Raw genomic sequence first — 9,228 nt, 5'->3', positions numbered from 1 at the left:
GATAAACACCCCAGGGGTTCTGCCGCAAAGCCCCGTGGCCGCGCTGCCAGCCTTGCGCCTTTGGCGGTCCATTTTGCAGAGCGTAGGGCTGATGTTGGGGAGAATGGTTAAATGGATAAGACGGGGCTCAAGGGAAGACCTGCGAAGAGTTTAAGGGCAGGCTATTCGAGATGGAATAGGCGCAGTTACCGGAGGGAAGGATTTGACGCGCTTAAGCAGTTTTCTGCTTTTCGCAAATCGGAAGCCCTTTGAGCTTCCTCCCGTCGTCTCCATCTTGCTCTGCGCTTTTTGAAGGGCAGTGGAATTCCTTTTTGGATCTCCCTGTTGATTCCAGAACCCTCTGCACTTCAGCCCCCTACAGAGAGAGACCATGCCGAGACCCCGCAAGAGACCAACTGGGGCTGCTGGCCCAGGAAAGAAGGGGCAATCAGAAAAACATACCAAATCTGAGAACCCAGGTGAGGCATCAGCTAACATGGAAAACTCCAGACTTCAGAAGACTCCAGCCTTTAAAAAATGTGGGAGGAATCTAAGTAACTACTGACTGATGAATTCAGAACCAGAGAGCCTTTTAGAGAAAGGTGTAGATGTGAAGTTCAGCACTGAGGATCTCAAAGCACCCCAAGCAGACAGCATGCTGGGATGGTGTTCAAAACTTCAAGGCACGAAATTTCCTTAGAGCCATGAAGCTGGAAGAAAAAGCCTTCCTCTACATAGCACCTGCAAAGAATCAGGCATTGTGGGACTTATGAAGATTGTAAAGGATCTTATCCAGACCACACACAGTTTGAGAAAAATAATCCTCATTATGACCCATCTAGCCAAGAGGACAACCCCAAATGGTCCATGGTGGATGTACAGTTTGTTCAGATGATGAAGCGTTTCATCTCCCTGGCTGGGCTTGAAACATCACCAATCTCACAAAGCTACTGGTGGCCCCTTAAAAGATATGGCTCTCTTCGCTCACCAGAGGCTCTCAGTACAGCCCCTGACCCAAGAAGAGTTTGATTTTATTTTGAGCCTGGAGGAAAATGAACCAAGTTAACAGTATTGCTGCAGTGGACAAGCCATTACTCTAAAGGTGGCAAGGTTTTATAAAACAAAGGATGGCGTGCAAAGGCTTGTGTGTCATGTTCACCTGATATTTTTTACACAGATATTTTTTTCCTACTTTCAATAAAACATTTAATGTCAAAAACAAAAACAAAAAGAACACCCCAGGGGGCTGCAGAACTTCCTGGAGGGGCAGAGTGGCCTCCTATGGGAGATAAACCCAGGGCCTGGCTGACACTGCCCACCCAGCCCCCACCATGAGCAGAGGCCCAGCTCCAGCCTGCTCAGACCCAGAATAGAACAGTAGCAGCCATCTATAATCCCCCAGCCTGATCCTGCTGATCTCTGCTCTGAGGGCATTCAGTCATAATTCCTGCACAGAATGAATCAAGGTGGGAGAGAAGAATTTCCCATGAAGCACAGATCTTCTGCTTAGGATTCTGGTGGATATTGTGGTTGAACATTCAGGAAGAAATTACTATGTAACTTTGGAAAGCCCAAGAGCAGAGCTCATCCTAAAGTCTCTCTCACACCCACTGCATGAAGACACCTCCTAACTTTTGTCCTGTCACCTCTTCAGTCTCTCCATTCTGTTCACAACAGAGTGACCCTTTAAACAATGCATGTCTAATCATGACTTTCCTTTTCCTAAAACTTGTCAATTGCTTCTCACCAACTAATGTTCTTCATTCCTTTCTCTACCTCTCCTCAGTCCCCTCCTGAGATATGGCACATTTTAAGGTCCTTAAACACATCCCATCCTTCTGCTTTCCACACAAGTTGATTCCTCAGTTTGGTGTTTTGATCTTCACCCTTGTTACAGTTTAGATCTGGAATGTCCAAAGGCTCTGTGTTGAAGGCTTCATCCTCAATGTCACAATATTCAGAGGCAGGTATCTTGGTTGGGGCTCTGACATCATTGGTGAGTTAATCCATTGAAGAATTCATATTTGATGGCATTTTATTTGGTGGAAAATTTGGAGGTGGGGTCTAGTGGGAGAAAGTAGTCACTGAGAGCATGCTTTGGAAGGGTATGTCTTGTCCCTGCCCCCCCACCCCCATTTCCAGCTGCCATGAGTTGAGCAGGTTTCTTCCACCACACCTGTCCACCATGTTGCTCCTCTTACCTTGGACCCAAAGCATTGGAGCCAGCTGATCATAGGTTGAAATCTCTGAAACTGGAGCCGAATTAAACCTTTAAATTGTTCTTGTCAAGTTTTTTTGTTCCAGACACAAAAAGCTGACTAACCCAAACTTCCTCTTGATTTCTGTGTTGCTAGTGCCCTTTCTCATCCAAAATGTCACTTGCTGGGGGAGAAGTTTTTTGACTCTCTTTCCTACTTCTAGCCAGGTTATATTCTCTATAGGTGTATCTACGCTCCATGATATTTTGCCTGTCTTCTTCAAATGTTCAACAGAATTGGAGACTTTTATTGTTGTTTTGCTTTTCTTCTCCACTTGATTTTAGGATTGAAAGGTAGAGATTCTGTTCACATTACTCCACTCTCCTTCCTAAGCACCCTTCGAAGTGTCTGGCACATAATCAAATTATAAGTAATATTAATTAATATGTAAATATTGGTGGCTCCCTGTATGGTGTAACCAAAGCTGAGGCCTCCCACAACTGTGGCCCCAGTCACCCCTCAAGACCTTATTTGGCCACTTAAGCATCTACCAAGTTCCTGCTGGAGGGGATAGAACATGAAAAGAACAAATGCAGATAAAAACAAAGTCCAATTTGGAACCTGGAAGCAATGCTGTTGCCTTCCACAGAGAAAATGGCTTATTAGAATTCAGAACATTCCCCTCACAAGCCGACTGGTTTCTTACTCTTTGCTCTAAAATGTTTATATGACTCAAAGATATAGACTTGAAACAGAAAGCAAAGGCTGAGAGGAAGAAAGGCTGGAGTCATTTCCTGTCCACCAGAAGTCCACTCCAGGGGAGAGGGTGTCCTTGGCCTCCTCCTTCTTCCTCTGTGATAAGTGGAAGTCTTCAAAGTTCCCAAGTCAGCACCCCCTGCCCCTCCAGGTTGCAGGGAGAGATCTGATGTGAGAAGCCACTGGCTCTAACGTCCAGGGGTTGGAAACCACATGAAGACCGCCCCCCACCCTGGCAGGACAGGGGAACATTCCCTCTCCAGGAAGGACATAGACATTTAGAATGGCTCAAGTTTCTGAAGGGCACTGTGGCCTGTGGGGGTAGGGAGTTGCACCTTCTCCCTCTGCAAAGGCTGCCAGGCCTCCCTTTTCAGGTTACCTGAGCCTCATCTCCACTGGAAGTAGGAGAGCAGCCCTAGTCTTCAAAGTTGGCCACAATCACCTGAAGCTCATTTCTGTGTGTCTCTGGAAGAACCACAGGATCACTTTATCCTGGATGTAAAAGTAGAATGGTTGAGACCAGTCTATCAGGGAGGGGATCACTAACTAGGGTGACTGACCAGAGCCAGAGCAGCCTGGGACCAAGAGGGCACAGTGACAGGTTCCTGAATCCAGCCCAAGGAAATATGGCCGCATGGCTTCCTCCAGGTGGGCCTGGCCTCAGGGGCTCTGGGCCTGCCATCCTGGAGGTGAGGTAGGCCAAAAGGTGGGAAGCATGGGGCTCTCAGAAGGTCCAGGGGTGGCAGGATCAGCAGGGCAGGCTTGAATTCAGGCCATGTGATGTAGAGTGCTCCACTTCTCTGGGGCTGTCCAACGCTGACTGGGGTTGTGGACCTGGAAAGGACACATGGGGACTCCTCAGCTCACAGAGGGCTCGGGATCCAGAGGCGACTTGGACAGTGACGATACGAAGGTTGACCTCGAGAACTGCCCTTGTTCCTTCTCCTCCCTCAGCTGCCTTCAAGTAGCTCCTCTCACTGTCAGTCCCCAGTGAGGAAGTTCCTAGTGGCCCCCTGCGGCCCACATCAGAACTTCTCAAACTTTTCTGCTGAAGTATCCCTAACAAGAGCGAATGCCTTCCCCGAAGCAGCAGATATGAAATTTCTTTCATGTCTCTTGTTATGTCTTAAAAATTCATGTGAATTTTGCATCTGACTCCATAATCTATTCATGCTTGTTTTAATATAAATATATTCTTTGCCTCAAATATTCAAATAAAATGTACAGTTGCAAGAAAAAGGAGGCTGGGTGGTGTGGAAATGGAGGTAGCCTGGCCCCTCATATCTGAAGCCTTGGTTAATTCTCCCCACAACCTTTGAAGAAGAGACTTTTTTTTTTTTTTTTTTAGAGGAAACTTTTTTTTTTTAATAAAAGAACTAAGACATTATAGGATTTACAAAGCAGAATGTGAACACCCCCTACAATTTGACTTCCTGAAAGAAACCCTGGCGAGGAGTAGCTATGTTATCTTCCATTGACTTCCAGAGTTGCTGACCTCTCTGACCGCCGGAGTCTGTGAGGTGTGTCTCCATTGCATGGTCACTTGCAGACACTGTTCTGTTCCAGGCAACTGTAGCCTCCTGCCCAGATTCCATTCTGTTAATTACAAACAAGCTTTGACCTAAACTTAGCTTTGTCAGAAACCAAGAGGGTGACAAGAGACTACAACTTCTTAAGGCCCTGGCCTGATCTTTATTTAAGAAACTGGGGTTCTGGCTCAATATAAAAGGGGGTTCTTTCCTAGCAGGGCTGTGTGCACACAGGAAGCTGTTTGCATAAAGAGAGGAGGTCATGGGGACTTCAATCCAGGGAGGAAGGATGGAGTTGGACATTGTGACATCCATTCCCCAGCTGTGGATGAGGAGGTTGGATTAAAAAGAAAACGCATTCAGGTCAGTGAGCTTCTTTCCACAGAGACTTTGGAGACCCAAGTTAGAGGATGAAATAAAATACAGGGTTGGGATAAAGGTCCGCCCTATGTTTACATAGTAAATAGGGCCCCAAGGGGAAGTCAGTACACCCAGAGATCCTGGCCAAAATGGTCCCAAGTGATTTTGTGGGCACTGGCCAGCTGTGAGAGGTCCAGGCAGAAGATCCTGGGAGAGGAGAGTGTTCTTTTATACAGAGGAGACCCCAGCAACACCTGGGGAAGGGGACCTCAAAGGCGATGCCAAGGCAGAGGCAATGAGCCAGTATAATTTAATGCTCATATTTATGTGCCCTAATAAATATCTACATCCCAGGAAGGCTTAGGGAAATTCAGTTTAGAGGAAAATTCCATCAACCAAGCATTTAATCATGTGACCTTTTTTGTTCATGTATGGTTCCAAAAACAAAAACAGGAAACAAGCAAACTGGAACTTACACAATATATCAAACCAATTTGCCCCTTCCAAGTGGTATCTCAGGAGGTTGGTTACACATGAGTTCCAAGATGCTTGCAATATTTTCAGAAATCATCTTTGGGAACTGACTTCAGAGCTATTCTATGAGTCATACTCGGGAGTCAGCTGGTTTGATCAACCAACTTATCCTTCAGCTTTGCCTTTGAATAATTTTTGTTTGATTCCAAAGATAAAATCCTCTGTCAAATAAGTGTGCTCTTTCACCAAGCCTACTTTTTTGTAGACTATAAATTTCTGAGCTCATGGAGCATGTCTGGTTCATCTTTGGCCACCCAAGCCCTGTACAGTTTCTTCAGAAATGCTTGTTCAATATTTATTTATGTGGTTCTTCACTCTATTTCATCATGCTGTCTTATACACATTGCAGAAACCAGCATCGAAATGTTTGCCTTCCTCTTCTCGAATGGCTTTGGTTATTAAATAGTTAATATTTATTTCAGAAAAGGAAGGATTATTCTAAATCTGCACCCACAAAAATCCTTGGTAGATATCCCTTCTGGAAAGAGCTTTAACCATTTAGCTTTTGCTGTTGGTTAACGTCACAGGGAACAGTATGTTAACATTTTTCCCAACACTGCTTTTCTTTTTGGGGCATAGAAGATAAAAAAGCACAGCTCCCAGAGCACACAGAACAGAGAGCTGGCACTCAAGGGATTGATTATGTATTCACTTATTTTTTTTACAATTTTTTAAAAAATGGTCCAGCTGCTTGGGTTTACACAAGCTGGTCTGAACTATTTCATTTGATAGGGTTTTCATCTGGTGGTTACAATACTGAGTGAATTAATGCAAAGTTTTTTTAACCCTAAAATAAGGAAATCAAAATTGAGTAAAAAACAATATTAGTGCCTGAAACTAGGGTTCAAGATGAATGTGTGATTCAATACATTCAAGTGTCACCAAGGAATGCCCATTGCTTGCTTCCCTTTCCTATGGGTGTCCCACAGTAGCTACTCTAAGGGTACATGTGGGAAGCCCTTTCCCTGAGGGAGTTTTCCTATTGCACACGTGTCCCTCATATGATCCAGGAGACCCTGGCCCAGACCTGCTCACCTGTAAATTACAAAGTGCACCCAGGAGCTTCTCAGTTCCTGGTTAAGAATATGTGGTCTATAACCATCTGACCACTGCTGCTGTGTGGTTTCTCTCTGTTGTCATCATTATGTCTCAAAGGTTAGATTCTGTTCAAATGATGGAACAGCCAACTGTAACTGCCTTAGGTGGAAGGAGGAAGTCATCGCTTCCTGTAACTGGAAAGTCCAGGGGTATATTTGGTACCAATGTTGCTTGATTCAGCTACTCAAATGGTGTTCAGGTCTGGCCTCTCTTATCTCTTGGCCTGGCCCTTCTTGTGCTGTTTTTTCTCAGACAAGTGAAGGTGAAATGGCTGCCAACTGCTCTGGCCTCATAACCTCCAAGTCCATTAGAAAGTTAGACTCCATTTCTAAATTGTTGGAATGAAATTCTGTGATTTGACTCTCCCTGTCCAGGTTGGTTCCAGTGTCCATCTCCTCCAGGATCAGGCCGATTTCATTTGTAAAATACAGAAACCACTTTAGACATCTAGGGTAGAGTGGGCTTTAATTCAAGTATTGGATGCCTGCAAAATTGTTGGATGCCTGAAGGAGTGAGTTCTAGGTTGAATCTTCAGAAATGAGTTCCAGAATACAGCAGAGCTGACCTTTGAAATACTTGGCAAGGCAGGAAGATTAGGAGGCCACCATGGGAATGATTGAATTCAGGACTTTCATTCAGGGATCAAGGTTCAGGCACTGCCATTGCCACCAAACTGCCACTCAAATTCAAGACAACATTGATCCCATATTGGACCACCGCAGTGGGAGCTGGCATCTTCAAGAGCGTGTGTGTGACAGGAAGTTCATTAGTCACCGGGAAATCATCGCTGTCTCAACATCTGCCTTCCAAATCTTGTTTGAGTGGAACTTTTTGGGTAATCATTTACATTCAGATCATTGCCTACAGAGGAGTCAGAGAAGGGTAGTTTCTGGTTGTACAACACGTGCAAATATCACAATACAGGATGGCATGCTGGGAGAGAGCCTGGAGAGGCATCAGAGGCCCAGTTTACCACAGTGGATCCTGGGAGGCTGCGAGGCAAATCTGGGTTAGGTCTGGAGACCTTTCTGCTCCCAGGACTAAGAAAGGGTCAAGATCACCTGTAGTTCAGGGAATAATAGTGAGATAGGGTTGGTTATCCAGAGTCAATTGAAGTTCTAGTATAGTCTTTAAACCTTCACTGGAAGGAGAAATAAAAAATGCTGGGTGATGGGGCTGAGGCTGTAGCTCAGTGGCAGGGAGCTTGCCTAGTATATGTGAGGTACTGGGTCCATCCTTAGCACCACATAAAAATAAGCAAATAAAGGCATTCCTGTACATCTATAGTTACAAAAAATTTTTTTTAAATGCTGGGGGATTAAACCAAGGAATGTTCCATGCAAGGTACATGATGCTTTGTCATTTACAAATACATTCACTTACACTACACCATTTGATTTTCATGAAGGAGGAAGGTCAAATAATATTATTCTCATCTTGTAAATCAAGTCCAGACTCAGAGGTTGAGAGGGTTCAGCAAATCCCTTATAGCTGGTAAATGACAAAGCTTTTCAGTCAGTAGGATCATGACTGGAATCTTATTCCCTTGGGTTGGATCAGACTGTAGAAAAAAATGTTTTTTTTTGTTTTTTTTGTTTTTTTTTCCTGGAACAAATGTGCCAGGTCCCAGCCCTTTGGAGCAAAACCTTGCACCATGGAAAAGCATTTTCCTACTGGGAAGCTACAGTCAGACTGGAGCATGAGGGGTCAGGGAGGACTCTTGTCTGAGAGTGGAGGCAAGAAGTATGCACAACAGCTGAGCGTGGTGGCACACACCTCTAATCCCAGCAACTCAGGATGCTGAGGCAGGAGGATCACACTTTCAAAGCAATTTAGTGAGGCCCTAAGCAACTTAGCAAGACCCCGTCTAAAAATAAAGAAGGCTAGGGATGTGGCTCAGTGGTTAAGCACCCCTGGGTTCAAACTCAGGCACACATGAAAAAGAGGAAGAAGAAGAAGGAGGAGGAGGAGGAGGAGGAGGAAGAGGAAGAAGAAGAAGAAGAAGAAGAAGAAGAAGAAGAAGAAGAAGAGGAAAAAGGAAAGAAAGAAAAGGAAAAGAAATACACACAAGCCGTGGATGCTTTCCCCTCCATTCATCTGGTCTTTTTTTGAAGGGAGTCTCACATTTGTTTGTTTGTTTAATGATGAGTGTTCTAAGTCGTCACAGCATCATTGTAAATATCCAAATTTAGGGAATAGATGGGCCTGTGTTTCTCCCAAACAGCAATATTTTTAGCATTAACTATTCCCACGTAAATGCAAAATCTTCTTTGATAATAGATCAAAGCGGATCCCTCCTCCTAGACTTCCCTGTGGGCTGCGAAATGACTGGGTTTGCATAAGCCAGATTGGAGCTGCATGGAGCTGTTCGCAGCATCACAAATGCCTCCTGGTGCCAGCACCCGGGAAGCAAGAGCTTCCCTCCCTCCCCTCTCACAGACTCAGGCCACTGCAGTGGCAGAGATCTCAAACTGAACCAAATGGCTCCTGAGAGCAACACATCTTCTCTAAAGGGATTTGCTCCAGGCCAGCAAGGCAACGTGAATTGGGGGGCAAGTTCTCAGGAGAGCAGAGGAAGCATCAAGACCTGACCCTGAGAGTTCTGTCTTCAGATGAGACCCTGAGGGGCCTGCACAGCTGCTGCATGCAGATGCCTCCTCCGACCCACGGGGCGATGGGGCCAAGGCTGTTTGGGGTCAAGGAGGATCTTCCTTCTCATGTGTGTGGTTGGGCCAACACGCTCCTAGGAGCCTCACCACCCTGCCCTGGTGAGG

At 45.4% G+C, this 9,228-nt stretch overlaps 1 pseudogene; it reads left to right on the top strand.

Moving 5' to 3' along the window:
* Positions 1 to 370: 370 nt before the first annotated feature.
* Positions 371 to 1,045, top strand: LOC124981403 (thymocyte nuclear protein 1-like; annotated as a pseudogene).
* Positions 1,046 to 9,228: the final 8,183 nt, after the last annotated feature.

Source organism: Sciurus carolinensis, chromosome 3 (genome assembly GCF_902686445.1).
Source record: "Sciurus carolinensis chromosome 3, mSciCar1.2, whole genome shotgun sequence".
NCBI classification, from domain to species: domain Eukaryota; kingdom Metazoa; phylum Chordata; class Mammalia; order Rodentia; family Sciuridae; genus Sciurus; species Sciurus carolinensis.
The sequence above is the reverse complement of the archived record's forward strand: the minus strand, read 5'-3'. Positions and strand labels throughout refer to the sequence as shown.